We start from the raw sequence: 24,780 nt of genomic DNA, 5'->3' as shown, positions 1-24,780 counted from the left end.
TCCTTTCGTTATCCTCTTGACACTCTTGCAAGCATCATTTTTTTGGACAATACATCTTGGGTTTACCTTCTGTATTATTCTTTTTAATATATGGTTCATAACTTCTTCTAGAATTTTATGTTTGTCTTCTGTGTGTTTTTTTAATTGCCTATATTGAGATACTAAATCATAGCCACTTTTTCGTTTATAATTAGCTCTTGAGTTTAGTCATATTGATTTAGTTGCTTCTTCTTCGATTAGGTATTGGTTTTGTTTTTGTTTTTTTTTTGTTTTTTGTTCAGAAGGTATTGATTTTGTTTATTCATACTTTTTTGTGTCTTCTATTCAAATTGTATGTATGGTTTTAGTTTCTCTATTGATGTCATCTAATAGTAGAACTTGGAAGCATCAAATAGATCGTAGATCTTTAATTTTTAATCGTAGATTTGCCATTAACAAAAATCATTTGCCATTAACGACCACATGAAAAAAATGAAGACTTACTCGGTCCTGAAGTACCATATTTAAGTGCAATTGGAGCTCTTATGTATCTCGCAAATTGCACTCGACCTGATATATCATTTGCCATTAACCTTTTGGCTAGATTCAGCTCATCTCCTACACAGAGACATTGGATCGGAATTAAACATGTTTTTTAGTTAACTTCAAGGGACAGTTGATTTAGGATTATTTTATCCTAAAAGCTCAAATGGACAAATGATTGGCTTTGCTGATGCTGGGTATCTATCTGATCCTCACAAAGCCCGTTCACAAACTGGATACGTTTTCACAGTCGGAGAAACTGCTATATCATGGCTCTCTCAGAAACAAACACTTGTGGCTACTTCCTCAAACCATGCTGAAATCATTGCCCTCCACGAGGCAAGTAGAGAAAGTGTATGGCTTAGATCAATGACCCAGAATATCAAGCCAAGTAGTGGACTTTGCGTTAGTACAGAACCGACCATCTTATATGAGGATAATGCTGCATGTGTTGCCCAAACAAAGGAAGGATATATCAAAAGCGACAGGACCAAACATATTCCACCAAAGTTTTTCTCATATACCCAGGAGCTTGAGAAGAATAAAGAAATTTAAGTGAAATATGTTCGATCATCTGACAATGCTGCAGACCTTTTCACAAAGTCATTACCTACTTCGATGTTCCGAAAATATGTCCACAACATTGGGATGCGTCATCAACGAGATCTATAAAACTGTTCTAGTCACTCGAGGGGGAGCATGCGAGGTTGTACTCTTTTTACCTTTACTATAATTTTTCCTACTGGGTTTTTTCTAGAAAGGTTTTTAACGAGGCAACTAAAGATGAATCCCAAGCGATGAGAATGACAAATGGACTCCAAGGGGGAGTGTTGCAAAGTCAAAACTTTGCGTAAGGATTTGATGATGGAGCCCATTTACTTATCTCTTACAGTAATATTTTTCTGATTTTCTTCTATATATAGCATGCACTCGTCCATTGTAAGAGATACCAAAAATCAAATACAAAATCTCTCTCTCCCTCTTTGGTACACATCTATCTCCATTTTTATTATTACGTTCTATTAAAATAACTATATTAATATTATTCACATATTTATGCTGATATAATATACAATATACGATATAATTAAAACACTCTTAAAATTAAATCTCTTTGTTTTGAATACTTGCATCCAAGCTGAGGTTTGTGACTATAACATATATTAGATGATTACACTAACATTTGTAATTTTGTAGATTCATGAATAGTTACAAACAATAGTTCTGAGTTCACTTGAGGATCATGTTTCTTTAAAAAAACTAGTCTCTAAACTTTGGAAGGCCTGCCGAATCACATTGAAATTTTGTTGAAATTTAGTAACCTCTAGCTATAACCAAACTGTGATTTAGCCATCACCATGACCAAAGAATAACAAAAAATTTGACTACAGAAAAAAAAATATACATTTACCAAACTTCGTGGCCATGAAACTGTTAGGTTACTAAATTGGCAATGTCAACAGACTTGGCCACTAATCAAGTACGTATGAGTTACGAACTAGAATATTAACATCATATTTTTATGTAAATTTTTTGATGTCTTTTTTTTTTTTTAATTTAGAGCAAAGCCGTCTTGTCGTGACAATAACATATTCGTAGATTAACTAGGCTAACATTAGTATTTATCAAGATTAATTAATCAACTTCAAAAGAGTTACAATATTTCTGAGCTTACTTGAGTATCATGTTTCTTAAAATGCGATGTTCCAAACTTTGGATTTTGAAGCCCAGCCAAACCCCTATAATGAAAATTTTGTAAGGATGAAGTATCTCTCACTACAAACAAAAAAAAACTGCCATGGGCCATTTAATCTTTTTTTTTACTCTAATAAATAGACAAATAAATAACTGATCTAAGCATATAAAGCCTTATCATCGAGTTTCTTCCCCCTCCCTCATCAATCATCGGCTATTTTTTAGCTCATGGGATCCAGAGACTTCAGTCTCTCCAACAACGCTCAATTTTCACATTCCAAAGCTCTTTAAATATTTTCCTTTGCTCCCAATACCAACATTCACGATTTTTAGTCACATTGAATAGGAAATCATCGAGAATTTTTTTGCTTTTTTTGTTTTAACTGGAAATTTAAAAGTTGAAAACCGCCAAGATGGAAAACCAAATAATTCGATTGCAATGGGGAATAAGTTATTGGAAACAGAAAACACCGAAAAAACAAAACGGCGCTGATGTCAATAGAGAAGAAAGAGGACGGCGGCTGTGGTGAAGATAGGACAGTCGTAAAAGAGGACGACAACAGTGGAGGAGATAAAAGACGGCGGAAGTGGATGAGAAAGACGACGGTGGGAGTGGAGACAAAAAATAGGGCGAGACCAGAGAAGACACAATATCAAAGACTCTCCGCCTTCTTCTCCGGAAAACTAAAGAGGGCTTGTCCAACGGAGAAGATGACGCTGAAAGAGGTTGAAGAGATGAAAATCACTTCGTGGAGTGAGGCGATGAACGGTGGCTAGGTCACAGGGTTCATGGAGTGAGTGAGAAGAGAGATTTTTAGGAAACTAATTCGTCTCCTCTTGATATTATGCTCAAATATTTTTTGAAAAACTTATGATGACTGTATATAAATATTGATGATAGTATAAAGCAATGAGTTTTTTTTTTTGGTAAAATTAAATAAAAAAGGCAATTCTGTGATTATCAAAGAAAATTTTGGGTTAGAAATCTTTTTTTATTTAAAATTAGAATCATTCTAGTAAAATTGTTAAGAAGGAGTCATTCTAGTAATTTTTTTTAAAATTTGAGTTATTCTAAGTAATTTGTCTAAATATTAGATATGGTTTCTAAGAGCATCTTTATTGGTTCAGAACTCTATTTAGATATTTCATCAAAAAATATTATTATTTTAATAAATTTTATTTCTATAATTAAATTTTAATCTAAAATAGTAAAGTAAACTAATCACAAAAAGACAAGTGCTAAATAAGTTCTCATGGGTATCTCAAAAACTCTCAAATAAAAATAAATTCTCACTTCTCTCTCTTACTTTTTTTTTCTATTTTATTGTTGAGATACTCTTTAATCCTTTGATGGGATATTCTAAAAATTCAATATAGTTTAAAAAATTGATGGATATACTATCATATATTTCTAGATGATATTTTTTTCATCGAATACTAAACCATTTATTAAAAACAAAAAATGGTGTGAAAGCCTCATTGATCCATTGGTTGATCAAGATCGGTTCATTAATATTTCAACACTATGAGATTTGGGTTTCGAATCTTAGAAAATGCGATTTATTATCAATTATACAGATTAATAAAGATAAGCTTATGAAAGACCTTCAACATGGTGAAGATGGAACCGTTTACCGTGGAAACTCATAAAACGAAAGAACTGTCCGTTGAGAAATCATCGTTGTAACGATTATCGTAATTTATAATAATAAGATAATGATTCAGTGTTGAAAAAAACAATTTTGGAAAAATACTAAAATTTATGAGTTAATTGGTTGATAACCAAAACTGACTACAAAATGAGTAAACTAACAAAAGCAGCTCTAAAACCCCAAATCACTATTTATATTGTCCTCATAAATACTCATTTTAACCCTAAGAAATTTTCCATGTTTTCCTCCTCACGCTCTCAATTATTGTCTTTTTATCTTTTTTTTCCTTGTTTTTGGAGTAATTTAGCTCAATAACCAAAATCGGGTGAAATTTGCAGAAATAATTAAGGTCCCACCAAAAATTATCAAAACTATTTGTGGGGTTATCAGAAAATACCAAAATACCCTTAATCTTCACTGCCACGTCGCCTCGCTTTTACTGATGGTATATGTAATAAGTGGGTAGGGTGGCGTAAGTAAAACTAGCATAGATTTGTCAAGATTTGAATTCTGCATGTTTAAGATGTTCATGATAAATAATGTTTTATCGAATGTTTTCATTTGTTATAGGTTAACAAATATTATATGATATATAAACACGTAAATTAACATCTAACATTGTTATTTTCACGATAATGAACATGTTAGAGTGATAATGATAATAAATTATATAGATTGTTAACGGTGTTATTAATTTTCTTAGCATGCTACACATAAGTTTATATATAATATTATCTCTTATAGTGTAAAGAACATGTTAGATTGATTATGAACATGTTAGAAAATGCAGCGAAGCCCGTTGATGATCTGGGTATTCATGGCTAAAATTACTAATTATTCATGTATATCATTTTTTGGATATTATCGATGAATAATTTGTTATCAGTTATTATATATGTTATTTGTCTAAACATCACCGATAATAAACTCTTACTTAGATAACGTTGATGTTATCTATCCAACCTATTTGTTATATGTATAATAAATTTATTAGCAAATATATAACCTCTTTAATTATTGGTCATGATCTATTACCCTCCAATATGAAATCGGTAATATGATTGTTATCTGTTAAAATTGATATTTTTGGCAATAAAAATAATAATGTTATCGAGTAACAATCTGTTACTTTGTTAACATTGAGTGTTAGCAATAAAAATAATAATGTTATCGAGTAAAAATCGTGTTACTTTGTTAACATTGAGTTTATATATCCAACATATTTGGTATCCGTTTTATTTTTATCATTTACATATGAAAATTGATATTATTAACAATAAAATTAATTATGTTATCGGGTAACAATCATGTTTTTCTGTAAACATTGAGATTTTCATGTAACCTATTTGTTATCTTTATAATTTATCTACATAATAATAAACACAGGCACCAGTAAATCACATTTCTAGATGAACTCTGACAATGAATCATCATCGATCAAATTCCTTGATGAGCTCCGACATCACTTATCATCTTCCAATCAAGTTTTTGAAGAATCATTTACTTTATACAGTTAAACCTTTATAAATTAATACTGTCGAAACTGTAGTATTCTATTAATTTATTGAGTTATTAATTTATAGATATAAAATCAGCCTGAAAACTAATTTGTGACTTAAAAAATATATTAATTTATCGAGGTATAAATTTATCGAGTATTAATTTATAGAGATTATACTGTATTTGCCAAAATCTTTTCTTTCATTGGAACTCCAAAAAAAAAACCTTAAGTTAAATCTGACCAGATTGTTGTTATTCCTCACCACTCACCATCACTGTTCGTCATTATTATTGTTGATTTGCCTCTACTGCAATTTAATTAAGTTATCCTAATTTTTCATGAATCTTCATTTAGTTTTTTCGTAGATTTCTGATAGAAAACCATAGATAAATAAGAAAAAGACATGGTTTCTAAGGAGAGAGAAATGATGGTAGAAACGAGGGAGAGAGATGAGAGTTCTCTAGCAAATAAAGTCCCACATTGGTAGGGAGATTTTTGGATTAATAAGATATGAATAGTGGACAAAACAGTTAATAATCAGACTTGCAAATATGCAGTTTTCCGTTGCTAGAAGCCCTTATCAGATAATTATTTATGTAGTAAAAAACTGATGTGTCAGCTTCTCGTCGCATTTTGGAGCCTTTTTGCAGATGTGTAATTATTTAAATGAACACAGTTTAAATTCTGCTTACGTGTCGTAATTCCACTGAAAATATACCCGATTTAAATTTAAACCAGAACCGATAAGAAATTTTAACATTCTCAAATTATTTGATTTAAATTTTAAATAGATCTAACTTAATTTATATCGGTTTTGGTTTGACAAGAGTTGGCCGTATTATTTCTACATTCGATCATAGGCCACAAGTCATTATCAGTCGTGATTAGCCCTAATCGATTTCCATATAACATATTTTATTGGTTCTAGCGTTTAGTCATATCAACTTTGTTGCTCTATTGCTTTTTATTTGAATAGATATCCTTTCGTTATCCTCTTGACACTCTTGCAAGCATCATTTTTTTGGACAATACATCTTGGGTTTACCTTCTGTATTATTCTTTTTAATATATGGTTCATAACTTCTTCTAGAATTTTATGTTTGTCTTCTGTGTGTTTTTTTAATTGCCTATATTGAGATACTAAATCATAGCCACTTTTTCGTTTATAATTAGCTCTTGAGTTTAGTCATATTGATTTAGTTGCTTCTTCTTCGATTAGGTATTGGTTTTGTTTTTGTTTTTTTTTTGTTTTTTGTTCAGAAGGTATTGATTTTGTTTATTCATACTTTTTTGTGTCTTCTATTCAAATTGTATGTATGGTTTTAGTTTCTCTATTGATGTCATCTAATAGTAGAACTTGGAAGCATCAAATAGATCGTAGATCTTTAATTTTTTTTTTTTTTTTTTTTTGCAGAAGCCAAGAAACCACATGGCAAAGAAAGTGACTTGGAGTGGAGAAAACAGTGATGCTTAATAAACCAGTCATTAAACTAAAAAGAGAGAAGATCATAAGTTATATATTCCTCTAATGAACCTCTAATTATGTACCTAAGATTGAGAAAGAGAATTATGTTTGGATGATTAGTGTGTGTGATTTTAATAATATACTGTCGAAGAGATGGTAGAAAACAAAAGAACATTCTATACGATTTGTGTGGCCATCAAAACAAGTCGCCATCACAAAAATCCTAAAAACCACAGTGTAAAAAGAGTCCTCGCATATCTATATATTGACTCCTTAATTCACTTTGAGTATGCTTTAACAAGCTCATATGACACAATTTCATTACTCTTCAAGCCCAAATTTTGTGTTTCGTAATGCTATTTTGAATTTTTTTTCATAAAAGTGACTTGAAGGTGGACAAATGTTTTTTCAAAGCAAAAGATTGAATGGCTCAAATATTGGTTCTAAACGAGAAGATTCAACGTTGGACATTGACGTTGGCTTATACACGTGATGGGTAATTAGCCTTCTTCTATGTCCACATCCTTTGCTGCGAACTTTGGTTGACGTTGTACCTCTAATTTATTTGTTAACTTTTGTCATTTAATAGATTGAAAGGATAAATTGTTTGATTGTTTAAGCAAAACATAGTCTCTTAAGAGCTTTTTTTTGGTGTTATTTCTAGCAATTAGACTAAACATACATTATAAAGTAAAAAATAGAATTGGACCAAGTATTCAAAATGTTGAAACTATCGATTCTAATAACGATTTGGTCATGGCCCTGATGAATATTTTGGATGATTAAATTTTTGGCTTCTTTATCGCTTATACATTGAATTTATATATGCTTTTGTTTTGAAACTTTCTTGCAGTTTTGATCTCGCTTTCCCTTGATCAAATCTGAATTGCATGATTCCTTGAGTTCTAATGTTTTGAAGCATGTCCTTGGCACTTGGAAAATTATGAAGTGGTTATGTGGAGAGAAGCTTGTGATATTATTGATAATGGGATTGTTTCTAATGCTGGGATGCTTTAGAAAAACCATTTTGGAGCATGGAGGTTGGTGGCACGGATAATGTTTGAGCTACAATGAACAGTTGGCTTGCGTAAATACCAATGAGGTAGAAATAAAAAAGTTTGTGGATTCCTGGTGTCTTTAGCTATGGGGAGGAAGTTAAAGAGTCATTCTGGCCTGTAAAAGAGAAATCAAACTCAGGCTCTTGGATGTGGAGGAAAATACTTAAGTTGCGACCTATAGCCAAATTATTTCACCAAGCGGAAGTGAAGTGTGGGAAAGAAACTTCGTTTTGGCATGATCATTGGTCTCCTTTAGGCAGGATATGGGAAATCTTTAGAGCGAGAAGTTGTATTGATTTTCGCATAAGCATCTCCGAAACAGTAGATAAAGTAATGGAAACCCATTGGCGAAGAAGACATAAAACTAAGTTGTTAAATAAAGTGGAAGACGAGATAGTGAAATCAGAGCTTTGTCAAAAGCAGAAGAAGACATAATGCTATGGAAGCAGAAACCCTGTAAATACACAAAAGGTTAAATTCGAATAACACGTGGAATCTTATATAGGAAAAACATGCGAGGAACAAGTGTCAGAAGGTAGTATGGTTCACTCATGCTGCACCTAATTTCTCCTTCTTGCTGTGTGTAAAAATGCATGAAAGATTAGCCATGAGGGACCGAATGGTGAAGTGAAACCCTAACATAGATGCATCAAGTGTTCTTTTGTCAACGTTTAATGGAGAAAAATCATATTTTTTTTTAACTGCGTGTATCCGGCTCAGGTATGGGAAGTGATTGCATGCATTCACAACGTGATATACATGATGCCAAGGAATATAACTCGACGAATCACGGGGAGCAAATAAATTCTTTTTGTTACAGTTATATAAGGAACATGGATAAATTTTTTGAATGGGTTCTCATTAAATTATTTAATCAAAAACTAGATATGCAGAAGCATTGATAACATTTTAAACAATGATAATCGGATTTTCGTGCTGATATTTGGAGGAAAGACCTAATGGTACAAATTTTTGATTTTATCAACCGCCAACTCAATAAGGCCAATGAAGATTCTTTAAACATCAATTTTAAAACACCAGCCATGATTGCTACTTCTATTATTCATGCAACTATAATTTATGCTTGATACTGGGTTTTAAATGGCGCATAGCGGTCCGTGGCGATGAGCTTAGTGGTCTGCGCCATTCGCCATGGCCCTCGCCATGGTGCGCCACACAAAACTAAAAATTTTAATCTAAAAAAAATCTTAATAACCAGACATTCTCAAAGCATAAATATCCAAAAACTAAAGCATAAATATCAAATACTAAAGCATAAAATATCCAAAAACCAAAGCATAAATATCCAAAACCAAAACATGAAACAAGCAAGCTGAGTACGTAGAAACTAAAAGAAAACGCCTCAAAATGAAGTAAAAGCAAATAAAATGAAGAATCAGAAAGGTGATCGTCTTCTTCATTGAAATCTTCAACATCATTGAAATCCTCTACTAAACCAAGATCATCTTCTAGTACTTTCGTCTTCCACCTCGTCCTCATTTTCTTCATCTTCATCAACCATGTGAAAGCCTCTATCTCTTTGAGATGGAACAAATCTCTTCTTCCTATCATGAGATGAACTTCCTGAAACTGCCTTTCCTTTGTCACCTTTACCCAAACTCGAACTTGTTGCTCTCTTAGTGAAATAGCTCGGTTCTTCAACAACCATAGCTTGGCTCACATCTCTCCATCTTAAATCATCATCAGAGAACACAAAATCATCTTCATTACCAGATGATTCCCCATCCATTTTTCCAGATAACCACTCATTGCCTTCATCTATATCTTTCAATAGTATTGGATCAATGGAATCACTTCTCCGAACTCGATGCTTCAAAGCACGGTTACACTTCACAAACACCATGTCACCCAAACGTTTTTGTGCTAACCGATTTCTTCTCTTCGTATGAAACTGTTGAAAAACACTCCATTTTCTTTCACAACTGGTTGCACTACATGTTAGACTCAGAACCTTCACAGCAAAGTCTCTAAGATGTGGAGCAGAAGATCCATAACATGACCACCATTCAGCTGGTGCTTTCAACTCTCTATGCCTAACCGCCAAGTTCTGACCAAACAGACCTGTTGCGTTTTTAAAGACATCCATCTCTGTCATTATCATGTTCTAAACATTAGCATCTGAAACCAACCTCTCAACGCAGTCCAACAAACCTTTCTCTACTTCTTAGCATCTCACATCTTCAGTATACTTGTAATGAATCACTGGATTGAGAAAATAACCAGCTGCATGCAAAGGATGATGCAGCTGATTTTCCCATCACTTATCAATGATCTCGAAAGCTTTCTTGTATTTCTCTTCCTTGAGATTAAAACTCTCGGCAACAGACTCTTTAGCTCTATCCATTGCTGCATAAATGTAACCCCTCACTGGTTTTTTGTCCCCTTCTACCATCTTAAGAACTTTAACCAATGGACTAGCCAACTTCAGAGCAAACTGAATATTATTCCAAAAGCTATCTTGCAGAAGATGCTGTTTTACCTTTCTTGCTCCTCTTTCTTTAGGCCACTGAGACTCATTCCATTCACTTGAAGTTATCAGCTTGATGTGGATTGTGTCGTGAGGGTGTCAAGTTTTACCTTAAATGAAATCAATAGCCGCAAGTGCACAGCTGATCGATTGTAGTACTTAGGGATCGAATCCACAGGGAAGGAGGATCTTTCCTGCAAAAGCCTTCGAAAGAAATATAAAGTAAGGAAGTCTAGAACCAAACGGTTTTGTGGGGGTTTTGGTGGTGTGTTTAAAATGCAAAAACGAATTTTAAAGAGATAATACGGGAATTAAAATGACCTAATAACTAAACTTAACAAAAACGGGTAAAAACGAGAAAAACGGCTAAACCTAATTGCTTTAATAAAAATCGATTGAAAGGGAATGAAAATAGCAAACTAAAGCTTGAAATAAAATGGTGTGAATCTATAAGAAAAGAGGCGTTGGGGTTCAGGGAAGTTTTCTCAGGGGTACGAACGATTCAAAACATTGCTAGAGAGTAAATTTGATAAGATCTTAGCTTAAACTTTTCGAACTGGAGTCACGGACGTATGAATACGCCACTATCGTGATCATAGACAACTATCTCTCTCAACCCTGACCAGTAGGTTTCCACTCTGGCCCTGGAAAAGATGCATTATGTTTAAGACTCGTCAGCATTCACAAATCGCCCATAGGTAGGTTTCCACTCCTATGTTTGTTTTGCTCTCCCAAACTAGATCTGACACCGGATGAACACTTTCGTGTCACCAAGCATCTGGATCAGATTGTAGTTCATGAAGCTACTCTCATGCAGTAAAAACGAATTCAGAAGAAAAAGTTCTAAGATTCGGCTCAAAAGCTCATGGAATCCTCACCGAACATATAAATCCCCATCGAAAATCCCTTAGTCGCAACAATAAAACTACTCAGACATGATGAACGAAATCAAAAACATAGTATTAAAAAGTAGAATAGAAACCGAAATTGAAAAAAGAAAGAACAAGGGTTCAAGAGACAAATCTCTCTCTCCCTAAAACCTAAAACTTAAAAAGTATTCTAAAACAATAAGAACATATGAGGGCCTATGAATTAGGGTTCGTAAAACAGGTATTTATAGTGCTCAAGACATCTCTAGGGTCTAGGGTTCCGGAATCAAAGCTCAGAAAATGATATGGGCTTTGGAAATGGGCCTTCGGAGTCGGAGTTAGCTGGCCACGGTCGGGATGAGTGTGACCGCGGGAAATGGGTGGCTGGCCGCGGTCGCGGTGCTTCTGACAACGGGAAATGCTCTGTTGGCTGCGGGTGAAAACGCTTGCCGGCTGGCTTACGAGACATCTTGTTCTTCGCATATCTTTTGATTGAACCGTTGGATCGCCAAGCTGTAAAGTGTGCTGGAAAGCTGATACTTCCATCTTTAAGATCTCCAAATTTGAGCTGGATCAGACGGTGAGAAGGCCTTCAATCAGGGGTGAACTTCTTACGGTTTGACTTTGAGGTGAAATCTGGTTTTCTATCCATTTTGTTAAGCTTTTCCCTAAGTTATCTGAAAAGAGTCTTGGAACTAAAAATACTAGAAAAACGTAATAAAAGTACTTGAAAGAAATTAAAAACAAAGAAAAAGTATTTCAAAACGATCCATAAAAGTGGTCAAAATACGGTGTTATCAACTCCTCCAGACTTAAACCTTTGTTTGTCCTCAAACAAAGCAAAAGCCTAAACTGGTTAAGTTAAAACAAAAATAGGAAATGCACAAATCTCAGAGACATGAACTCCTAAACTAGGACCAAAGATCGTGCATCAATCCACAACTTAGTCTAGAAAATTCTCGCCAATGCACAAAAGATACTAGTCCACTTTTTATGTCATGCAAAACTTAAACAATCTAAATCTTGATTCCAGTCAACTAGCTCTCTACATTCATTAAGTTCAATAGTGAGTTCTCATTAAAGACATCATCCAGGGTAGACGGCGTTTGGCATTAAAAGGGTTGTTTAAGTGGTGGAGTTAAAGTGTTTCGGGTTACCTGATGAATCTGGAGGATGCAAGATAATATACAAAACCGCAAGAGAGATAAGGACCTGTTGATGACCGCAATTTTCAGTCACTTCTTCTTGCCAAATGTTGTTGCATAATCCTTCCTCCTTTGTTGTGAACAGCTATTCCCCCAGACTCAGATTCTTTCCGGGAATCAGAAAATGATCTCCAAAACTCCATAAAATCATACTCCAGTTGCCTTGGGACTTAAAATTCGACCTCTCTAGACTCTCTAAGGCTTTTATTTCCTTCTTTTCTTATTTTCGGATTTTTTTTTTTTTTTGGAAAGGAAATGCCTTATAAAGAGAGAGAGACTAGAGGACGAGATTGTACCCAAATTTGAGATTTTTCTAAGGCAAACTGAGCTTCCTCTTGAGTTGAATCCTTCCGGGAACTTTTTCGGAAAATCGCAGATCTCTGTCCTTGGTGACTGAAAACTGCGTCGTTCCTCTTTCTCTCCAACGTTTTTGCACTTATCTGCATATAAGACAATAGAAAACAAGACTGCATATGGTTTGAAAGAGGACTGGTTAAGGTGGGGAACTAGCTACAGATGAACTAGCCATTCAGGATCAACTGAGAGTGATAAAAGGATAAAGGAGTCCTGAATGTATGATTCGTTTCCCTGGTCTAATGCTTCAATGAGAAAGTTAAGTCCAAATTAAGTCCAAATAAAACAGAGCTAGCGTATTCCTTCATCTAAATCGAAATCATTCAAATTCCTCTAGGGTATTTCGTTTCAAATGTGCTTAGCTACCGCCTAATCTAGTCCTAAATCATGAATGAGCATGTCACTAGGAACAGTCTAAAAGCACACAGTCAACTATCATTGATTCATGTTCACCTTTCCCTTTTAAAATGTATTTTGTTTTGAAAACCGATTTTGAAAAACTTTAAGGAAAATGCAAAAAGTGTAGATAATGCAAGACTCATGAAAGAAAAGTGGTTAGAAAGGGATGAAATCCTCCCCCAGACTTAAATCACATTGTTCTCAGTGTGAAACAAATCAAGATTGGATGAGAAAAATGCATAGATAATCGAATTGGTAAGGCCAAAGAGAACTTACCTGGATCCGGGATGCTGGTGGAGATGAACCGGATTCATTCGAAGAGGTTTGGGAAGGTGATAGGTGGTGATGAAGGTGGTGGAAAGTGATAAATGAGGTGGAGTGGGGATTGGTGAGGTGGAATGAGGTGAAGTGGGTGGTTTGGGGTCGGGTTTGATCTTAACGACCATTTGCCGCGGTCAGGAGCCACGCGACTGCGGCAAACCAGTGCTCGGCCGCGGTCAGAAAGACGCGACCGCGGTCGAAGGGGTGTTTCCCGCGGTCATAACACCTGCGACCGCGGGGGCTTATTTCGCGGTCTCTTCCTGCTTCTTCTTGGTTCCTGCTGGGCTGAGCAGTCAGAGACCATCCTTCTTTTTGGTTTTTTTTGGGTTTATTTGATTTTTTTGGTTTTTTTTGTTTTATAAGAAACACCTGAAACTAAGAAAAAGAAAAAGATCAATAGAAAAAGAAAGAAAAATCCTAAAGAAAACAATACCTAAATGGGTTGCCTCCCATTAAGCGCTTCTGTTTTAAGTCGTTTAGCTCGACTTTTGGTGTTGGACGTGGCTTAGTCCAATGAAGAAGACCTTGTCCTGAGACAAGTTTTTTTCGACATCTCCTTGCTTTGCCTAGTAGGTTCTTCGTCACTCCAAAGCTCTTCTTCAAACTCTTCTGTTGCATAACGTTTTCCTGCTTTGCTGTTGTATGGGACAGCTTCTGTGAAGACATCTTTGTCGATATTAGCAAATGAAATCCTCCTGTTTGGCCAGTCCATTATAGCTCCGGAAGTTGCTAGAAAAGACCATCCAAGAATCACTGGATATGTTGCATCTCTCGTCTCGACAATGTAGAAGTCGATAGGCACTATGCAATCTCCTATTCTCAAAGGAATTTCATGAGCTATTCCTTGAGGTGTTGCATTGGAATCATCAGCTAGACTAATCTTTGCTCTAGTCCTGCGCAGGTGTTTAATGCCAAGTCTCAAAGCAATTGCCTTGGACATCATGTTAAGACAAGCTCCAGAATCACAAAGCACGTTTTTAAACATTTCTCCTCTAATAGAACAAGAGATAAGAAACTGACCTACACCTTCGATTTTGTGAAGTGTTCGAACAGGTTTACCTCTTCTTGCATGGTTGAACAAGTCTTCTATCTCAGGGATTGATTCTTTGCTCTCATAGAAGTAGTGGCCTATCATGAAGTCCTTGCAAGCTCTGGCAAAGGTGATTCCTTCAGGCAAATTTTGAACCACATCATTGAATTCGTCGATCTTTTCTTTGCTGATTTTGTTGGTGTAGTGGCTGCAGTCTTCCAGTCTTTGAAGGTGGATTGAATAGATTGCAGCATCAGGTGATGTTCTGGGAAAAGTCAGACGTCTGGCCCTCCCAAAATAGGTTCGGATATCCTCCTTTGTCTCCTTGCTGTACCTAAAGAAAACTTGCAAACAACCAAGATGCCATATATCATCGAAACCTGTGTAAAGAGGGATCGATTTCACAAACTTATTGAATTCAATGAGCCTTTCTCTGGAGATTGGTGCTCCTAATTCCACCATTTTGTCTGGATTGCCTCCTTCTATGAACAGACAATAGTCTTCATCTTCGAGGTACTGCCCTTCATATTCATCCTCATATGCTAAAACTATGTTGCAAGGAAGTACCTCATTTTCTTCTTGAGATGTTTTGGAGCTGATAGCATACACCGTTTGCTCATGAAGAGGGGTTTTGACCGTCCCAGCAGATGTATCAAATGAACATTGACCTGTAAGAATAGAAAGGGGCTGAAACGTATCTAACCGACCATTTGCGCGGGTGGAGGCTGCACGACCGTGGGTGGGGGGTGTTTTGACGCGGGTAGGAGGCTCACGAAGGCGGCTGGAGGGTTGTTGGCCGCGGTCGCGAGAGTTCCGACCGCGGGAGAGAGACACCGAGTTGTTTCCTCTGTTTCATCTTCTCCTTTGCTATCTAAACTGATTTCTGGATCTTCTAACTCTTTTTCCTCTTCTTTTAGGTTAAGATCTTTGATGGGAAGCGTCGAACCATTCGTTTCACGTCCTTGCATAAGCTTTTCGACCTTCTCTTCGACTTCATCAAGAGCATAGACTACTTTGTCCACGGTTGAGTCGATTTCCTCTGCCTTGTCTTGAACCTTGTGTACTCCATCCTAAATCTTTTCCACGTAGGAGTAGGTTTGGTTGTTATGGTCGTTAATAGTTTCTTCGGCTTCATCAAGCTTGACCTCTAAGGTGCGGATGTTTCCACTAGCCTTGCGAATGCTAACTTCGTTCTCTCCAACTCGTCCTTCAACTGCTTCCATTCTCTCCTTGATGGTTTCAGCATCCTTGTTTGCTTGAGTCTCGATGGTTTTGACTTGAGCAGAAAGATCTTCAAGCTTTTTGTTAAAGTGAGTTGACATGTTGTCAATTTTCTCGCGAAGGGCGGCTCTTGATGTTGCTTGAGCGGCGATTAAGTGCATGACCACCATGTCTAGTCGACTCAATCGGTGAATGAGTTGGACGTTTTCTTCTTGGTGAGGCAGACGACGAGCAGGATGTCTAGGGTTAGCCATTGGACGTACGTAGGGCTCGTTCTAGAGCGTTCTGTAGTCTTCGGTTTGAATTTCTTCGTAGAGATCGCGTAAGTACTGCTTCTCTCTGCGTCTGGTGGCTTGAGGAGTGTTATAGAAACCTTCCTCATAGTGTGTATTTCGATTTATAAGATCCATATCTTCTGAAATGGAAACAAAATAACCAAAAAATGGAAATATGCAGAAAAAGGGGTTCTAGAGTCGATTTACCAACCTTTCTTAGGGTTTTGCGGAAAAGAAAACGCGTGTCTTCTCCGGCAACGGCGCCAAAAACTTGATGTGGAGTGTGTCGTGAGGGTGTCAAGTTTTACCCTAAATGAAATCAATAGCCGCAAGTGCACAGCTGATCGATTGTAGTACTTAGGGATCAAATCCACAGGGAAGGAGGATCTTTCCTGCAAAAGCCTTCGAAAGAAATATAAAGTAAGGAAGTCTAGAACCAAACGGTTTTGTGGGGGTTTTGGTGGTGTGTTTAAAATGTAAAAACGAATTTTAAAGAGATAATACGGGAATTTAAATGACCTAATATTTAAACTTAACGAAAACGGGTAAAAACAAGAAAAACATTGCTAGAGAGTAAATTTGATAAGATCTTAGCTTAAACTTTTCGAACTGGAGTCACAGACGTATGAATACGCCACTGTCGTGATCATAGACAACTATCTCTCTCAACCCTGACCAGTAGGTTTCCACTCTGGCCCTGGAAAAGAAGTGATGCATTATGTTTAAGACTCGTCAGCATTCACAAATCGCCCATAGGTAGGTTTCCACTCCTATATTTGTTTTGCTCTCCCAAACTAGATCTGACACTGGATGAACACTTTCGTGTCACCAAGCATCTGGATCAGATTTTAGTTCATGACGCTACTCTCATGCAGTAAATACGAATTCAGAAGAAAAAGTTCTAAGATTCGGCTCAAAAGCTCATGGAATCCTCACCGAAAATCCCTTAGTCACAACAATAAAACTACTCAGACATGATGAACGAAATCAAAAACATAGTATTAAAAAGTAGAATAGAAACCGAAATTAAAAAAGAAAGAACAAGGGTTCAAGAGACAAATCTCTCTCTCCCTAAAACCTAAAACTTAAAAAGTATTCTAAAACAATAAGAACATATAAGGGCCTATGAATTAGGGTTCGTAAAACATGTATTTATTATGCTCAAGACATCTCTAGGGTCTAGGGTTCCGGAATCAAGGCTGGGAAAATGATATGAGCTTCGGAAATGGGCCTTCGGGGTCGGAGTTAGCTGGCCGCGGTCGGGATGAGTGTGACCGCGGGAAATGGGTGGCTGGCCGCGGTCGCGGTGCTTCTGACCGCGGGTGGATACGCTTGCCGGCTGGTTTATGGGACCTCTTGCTCTTCGCGTATCTTTTGATGGAACCGTTGGATTGCCAAGCTGTAAAATGTGCTAGAAAGGTGATACTTCCATCTTTAAGATCTCCAAAATTTAGCTGGATCGGACGGTGCGAAGGCCTTCAATCAGGGGTGAACTTCTGACGGTTTGACTCTGAGCTGAAATCTGGTTTTCTATCTATTTTGTTAAGCTTTTCCCTAAGTTACCTGAAAAGAGTCTTGGAACTACCAATACTAGAAAAACGTAATAAAAGTATTTGAAAGCAATTAAAAACATAGAAAAAGTATTTCAAAACGATCCATAAAAGTGGTCAAAATACGGTGTTATCACCGCTCCTTCAGGTTCTTTTTCTGGTTGTGAAATTGAGACATGGTAATGAAAGATGTGGCAAACCTTGTAATTGCTGGCCTATTGAAACAAGTTATTTTTCAGATCCTTGTGGGTTCAATTCTCCAATGTCTTTGCAGTATTTGAGGATCAATCCAATGTGTGAGGTCTAGATACCAATTTATGTGAATGCAGTCTTAATCCAAGCAAACAAAATGATTTGGTTTTGTAACAAGTGATGAAATGAAACTAAGCAAGATTAGCAAGATAGACAAACAAAGCAATAAACAAAAAAACAACAAATGATTAAGATGATCTGAATATGATAAAACATAGAGTTCTAGACATGATAGCTGGCTAGGGTGCATTAGGGTTTAACTAAGGAGCTAATGACAATGATGATGAATGATCTAATCAGCTCAGGATTCCAAACAAGTCGTAATTTTTTCCAAGTATTAAAACACGAAACCAAACATTGCTCATACCTAATCATCATTAGAGACAACGAAAGGAATGAATTATAAATCAACCCCAATATACCATCTATGCTCAAAACAACATTTCCATGTGAATTAAACAATAGACTCTTGACTTAGCTGGTTCAGGTATTTCATCAAACACCTTTTGGGTGGATGAACTGCCAAAGATCTGGGTTAGAGAGATCATATAAAACCCAGTATTAAGATCAGATTAAGCAAGAAGAAAATGCATAAATATTGCCCTAAGCAACCTTAATCAAACCCCTAAGCACCCTAACCTATATATCTAGAACCCTAATGAGATGACTACTCACTAATCATGATTAACTCTCTGGTTCCTTTGCAAGAAGAGTAGTAAATCATGATTAGTTGATAAAGAAAGGAAGGTGAATGAATATTTATGATGATAAGATGGATAGATTAAGCTCTCAAACACTTTTGATTCGAAGAAAAGAAACAATATATCTTTTCTTAGTTGTCTCTTACACAAAAGTGGCTAAAAACTTAAGGGAAAATGAGATGTTCCTTTAGAAAAAACCCTAACATGTATATATAGCAGTGGGTCAGACCGGGTCAGCACAGGAAAAACTAGGTACTGACCCGGTTGAGTTGGGTCTTGGAGTCCTTGCTGCGAGATGGTCTTCATTCTCTCACCCGCAGCTCCCATGTCGCAGCCTTAAGCGAGTATGCATGCGGTTCAGCACTTCTCCTTCTCTACACGCAGCTCCCATTTCGTAGCCTGAAGTGAGAGTTCCTGCGGCTCAGCACTTTTTGTTCTCTACCCGCAGCTCCCATATTGCAGCCTGAAGCGAGTGTGCCTGCGGCTCAGAACTTCTCATTCTCCACCTGCAGCTCCATGTCGTAGGTTAATTAGCACTTAGAATATTTTCGAGCTCCTGGAATCTTAATCTGCTCTGAGTCTCCTCACTTGCAGCATTCATGTCGCAGATTGTTCACAGATTTAAACACATGTTTCTGCGAGTGAGACCAGTCGCAGCACTCAAGTCGTAGCATTTCTCATTTTCTCAGACCAACTTGCACTTAAACTGACATAACTTATGGGATATGGGTCCAAACGACTCGGGACAAACTTCAGAGGGAAGGCAGCTCAATTACCTAGAATCTTTCTGAATAGTGTGAGTGCATCCGGGGAGAGCAAGGCTTTCCAGTAAGCGGTTATTTGCATCGGCCCAGGAGGTTCCAGTTTCTTGCTAAGGGACATGTCTGTTTCCCATTTGCGATATCTCCCAACTTAATACTTCAAATGAGATGATTCCAAGCAGTATGGAAATGTGACACAAAGATCTAAAATCTTGATGTAGGCCCCCGAAACTGGATCGGAAGGGAAGGGCTTTGTCTTGGGTGATCTTTTAGGCGCATCGGATCGGTTAGGAATGGATGCAAGACAGGTTCATCTTCTGTTGGCCATATATTTCATCTCACTGCTTCAAGACACCGAAGGCTGAATCGGACGGGAAGGCTTTCCGGTATCGCGATCGTTGAAGCGTATAAGCACCTGGGAAATTTGGCTGATGATCATTTTCCGCTGTTCAGGTTTTGGCCGAGTCCTGCTACCCGCGGTAAGGCTTTTGGCCGAGAAATCCTATCCGCGGTACATCAGTTTGGCCAATAAACTCCAAATTGCCTCTTTTAATCATTTCTTCACCTCCTTTCACCATTTCTTCCTCTGGTTCCACCTTTTCCACTCCAATTAAGCTCCAAAGCACCTGAATAACACTCCAAACATGCAAGACTCCCTTGGACCTAATGCAAAGTCCTAAAACTCTAAAACAAGGGCAAAACAAAAAGAATCTATCTAAAATGCATGCATGAGACTCTATGATTAAATCAAAAATGCATCCTAAACATGCAAAGATATGAATACATCAACTCCCCCACACTTATCTTTTGCTTGCCCTCAAGCAAACTAGAACAAATGAGAGAGAGAGGTTGAATGATTGGGAGTTCATATTCCTAAATGAGAGAGATGATCACTAGAAGAATTCAAAATTCATTGTCCTAGTTGCTAATTCTGAAATGCAATGCAAACAAGATTACTCATAAAACAATAGCCATATTCATCACAAAGTTAATCAAGCCCAAGCATCAGCCTTCACAAGCATTCCTAGTTCCAACCTTTTGACATTCATTAAAGTATCATGTGGATCATGTTCATGCAAAAGAAGTTGATTCATTTGGCTAGGGACTGGGTTTTGAGATTAAAGTGATCTCAATCAAGTAACTGGTACTCCAAGCAAGGGATCTCTCAGTGAAAAAGGAGACTTTAGTAAAATGCTAAGGGTGAAAAGCAATTGATGCATACAAAGATAGAACTACATTTACCCAACACCCCAAATGCTTTCACTCCCTAATCTAAACCTATGAAGTCTCTCTCTCTAAGCTACTTTTTTCCCAAAGTCGTTTTGTCTTGATGATCACCAGCCCTCATTCATTTCTTTCACTTTTTTCTCTAGGGGAATGCTCTTTCTTTTTTCAACACTTGGTGAGTTTCTTTTTAATGAAACACTTGCTTTTTTTCTTTTCTTTCAGTTTCTCGCTTTTGATCCTTTCTTTTTTTCTTTCTTGAGACTAACAATTCACTTAGAGCTTTTCTTTTCATTTCTCCCTCACCATTTTTTTTTTTTGCAGAGTTCATTCCCCTATTCCATTCCCATTTCTTTCCTTATTTCCACACTCTCAAAGATCTCACTTTCAGCACAATTAGCTCAATCAACCCCCAAACCTCAACCAAGCCTAAGCTAGTCCTGATGATGGACTAGAATCTATATGCAGCCCTATCTCTGTCGCTCTTAACCCAACACTTTTTACCAAGTCTACTTTGAAAAAGGCCTTACATGCATACACTAATGATTTGGCTTCAAGGATGGTTAGGTTCAAGGTGTGGTAACTGTCTCAAAAGTGGAGAACAGCTATTTGAGCTAGCAATAGTGGCAAAAAGGGGATAAGAAAGCTCAAATATGTCTACTGGTACCCATGAATCAACAAACAAATGCATGAACATGATAATTAAGAAGTCAAATTCAGGGTTATCGCTTTAATCAGGGCTGAAACTATTCAAAGCCTGATCCAACTAACATAAAGACAGTGAAAAACAAGTTCCAAACATAAATCAGTCTTGATTTCTTTCTTGTTTGCATGCATCAAAGAATTAGAAACTAGAGAAATGAACCAAACTCTTACAGTGATGCTTTCTTAAGGAAAAATCTATCATTACTCCCTATGCATATGATGTAAACCTATATGAAATGCAATCTAGACACAATCCTAAAATGCGAATGCAACTAAATGAACATTTTTTGTGAAAATTTTGCAAAGTTTTTGATATTTTTGGTTTTTCTATGCACTTAGATGCTATGCATGAATACATAAGACTCAAGATGCAAAAGGGAAAATAACAACATAGAAAACATGATTAGTAGACATAAAAACCCTCCCCCACACTTACATTACACAGTCCTTATGTAATAAAAGCATGAGAAAGAGGAAAAAGCAAACACAAAATGCAAATGACAAAGGAAAAATGCTAAATGCTTATGTACAAAGTTTTGGAGTGGTACCTAGTGACTTGGGTCTGACCTTAGTGAGTAATAGGGGTTTGAGATGGAACAGGATGGAGTACTCCATGATGGCAAGCTAGGCTCTTCAGCAAAAATAGTCTCAGGATCCACCTAGTGCTCCTTGCCGTGCAAGACCATGGCAGTGCTTGTGGTGGAGCTCTCTCCAACTTCTTCTCGGTGGACAGGTGAAGCTGGTGGTGGAGTTGCTTATTTACAGGGGTTGTCCAGCTTCTTGATCGCCTTCTTCATCTTCTTTACACACTTCACCAACTTGTGAATGGTTTTGTCCTACCACTTGCACCATTGTTGCAAGGCACCGATCCTTTGGTTAGCTCTGTAAGTTGAAGAACCTGGCTCGTCCCAAATGTAGGGATCAAAGTGGTATCTGTTCTCTGCATAGCGCTTGAGAGGAGGTGGAATTCAATCATAATCAACATCAGCAGCATTAGCATCATCAGCTGGTTCCTTTCCTTTGGAACTTCTTTCTTTGGCGTGCTTCTTGTATTTCAGAACAGGTGGATCCCTTTAAAGATTGTGAAGCTGATCCTTTAGCAAAATGAAAGAGATGTTCGCCTTTATCTGATTGAAGTGAGAGAGGTATTGGGAAGGAGAACTTGAATCACATCATCTCGGAAGAGCTTAAAGTTGTAGGCCAGCTTGTCTCCAACTTTCCCTTGAAAGAATCCAATTCTGCAAAGGTGAGCTTCATTGATCAGATCAAAGCTTGCTTCACTCTTTCCAAACTTGTATCCTTTGGCTTTTAAGATCTTTGTAAAAATCCACCCAGGATTCAACTTCACATCTCTTTTCTTTGAATCCCACATGGCATCTTTGTAAGCCATCAAACTCCTTGCTAATAGAGCAGCAAGACAAGGTGTGTAGTGAACTCCTTCAAATGGCTTCTTGTTGTCAAAGGTGGGCATAAGAGGTTTCAAACCCCATCCAAGAAGATCTAGGTCACTCTTGTGAACCCTTCCAACATCAAGCTTGATGAAGAAGCTGTGCTAAAGTACCTTGTGAGCATATCTCAAGGCAGGGTTTCTAATCAAGGAAGCTTTGGCCAGACCTCCTCTATACCTTCCAAAGGCAATGGTTTCCCACAAAGCATCAAGTTCAGCTCTTGGATGGTTAAGCTCATTTAAAGGAGGTGTCTTTCCTGGTGTGGTGAAGCTAAAAATTTCATTAAGCTCTTTGAAAGTCACCACATACTTCTTCCCCTTCACCACAAATGCTATCTGTCCAAGACCATTCCCTGAAACCCTCCTTACATCTCTTGGATAGAACATCTCCAGAACCAAGGATGCCAAAAACTCTTGAGACTCCTCCTCATAAGCAAGCTCTCTCATCTCCAAAAGTGATCCAACTCCCGTATTGTCAAGAATAATCTTGACATCTTCAAGAATGCCAATCTTGTTCAGAAAATACACATCAGGAAACCTCCCTTGAAGAATCCAAATCTCCTTGAACTTCATCAGATAATCAGCTGTTGTTGGTGCACTCTTCTTTTGCTTCTTGGCCGCCTCTTGAACAGAACCTTGAGCAGCCTCATAAGTCTCCTTCAGAATCACTCTTTGTCCTCTCATCATCAGAGACCAATTCCACCTCTTTGCCTTTTCCCTTTGAACCAGAAGCAACAACTAGAGCCAGCTCATCACTTCTTGCTCTCTTAGATGTTGGTCCGCCATTGTTTTTCTTTGTGGCATTCTTGGTACTTTTTCCCTTTCCCTCAGGTTTCACTGATTCTGAGGCCATTGCCTTGCCTTTTGGTGCTTGATTCTTATTCTCACGAGCAATGACAGCAGTTCTCTCAGTCATCTGCAACATTTTTCTCAAACACAAGTAAGCACAAAGAGCAATACACACAAAGTATCACCAAGCCTCTTGCAAAACCCGATTCTTAAAGTGCTTGAGCAGGTTGTTTCTCAAGAAAAGCATGGGTTCAATGGATTCAAAACAATGCTAAGAAACAATTCAAAGCAAGAACTCAGCAAGAAACAAGTTGACTACCATTCTCTGAAAATTTGATTTTTATGAGGGATTTTTGCATTTAGTTTCCAAAATTTAAGAATAGAGAATCATCAAGCAAGAACTTTGTTTTCCATTGTAATCTAGCCTCCTAGATTTTATGAAATTAATCCCAAGGTATCTAACAACCTATCAAAATCGATTCCATACATTTCAAGTTGAAAAACCACAATTAAAGCCATGGAAAAAAATGAATTTTAACAGAGTGAATACCTTGGGATTATGATGCAATGAGCTCAATATGCTTTCACGATGAGATTACCAACAGAAAAAAAAGTTCAGGGCACTTTGAATCAAGCAATTTGGTGAAGAAATGACAGAGTTGTGCAAGAAACAATGCAAAGAAAGAGCTTAAAAAGACAAACTCGGGTTTCTTTGGAGAAGAACGTGTATGTGGGTCAGGCTCAGACTTTCGACCAGCGGTCCAAAGATCTATTTTGACCAGTCAAGACTTGACTTTCTCCTGCTGCGAGTTGACCGACCCGCACACACCATCTTACAGCCTTAAGCGAGTGTGGCTGCGACTTGGGCTTTTTCTTCTCTGACCCGCAATGACCATCTCGCAGCACCAAGCGAATGTGGCTGCGACTTGGGCTGCTTACTTCTTCACCCCGCACACACCATATCGCAGCACCAAGCGAGTCTTGCTGCAACATAGCTCATTACTTCTCCGACCCACACACACAATCTCGCAGCCTTAAGCGAGTTGTGCTGCGAGATGGCCTTAGCCGCAATGCCTATGTCGCAGCCTGAGGCGCCTCACTCGTTCAGTTCCTTAAGATCAATTCTCAGCTGTTGCCACACTCCTTTTCAACCTGCTCTTGAGCCACAGCACTTCTAAGACTCTTACTACCTGAAACTGATAACACCGTATTTTGACCAATTTTATGGATCGTTTTCAAATACTTTTTATATGTTTTTTATTGCTTTCAAGTGTTTTTTATGTTTTTCTAGTATTT

At 37.4% G+C, this 24,780-nt stretch overlaps 1 pseudogene; it reads right to left on the bottom strand.

Annotated features, from left to right (window-relative positions):
* Positions 1-9,355: 9,355 nt before the first annotated feature.
* On the bottom strand, positions 9,356-22,100 carry LOC112088206 (annotated as a pseudogene).
* Between the last annotated feature and the right edge of the window lie 2,680 nt (positions 22,101-24,780).

The sequence above is a fragment of the Eutrema salsugineum genome, unplaced genomic scaffold (genome assembly GCF_000478725.1).
Source record: "Eutrema salsugineum unplaced genomic scaffold, Eutsalg1_0 scaffold_8, whole genome shotgun sequence".
NCBI classification, from domain to species: Eukaryota; Viridiplantae; Streptophyta; class Magnoliopsida; order Brassicales; family Brassicaceae; genus Eutrema; species Eutrema salsugineum.
The sequence above is the reverse complement of the archived record's forward strand: the minus strand, read 5'-3'. Positions and strand labels throughout refer to the sequence as shown.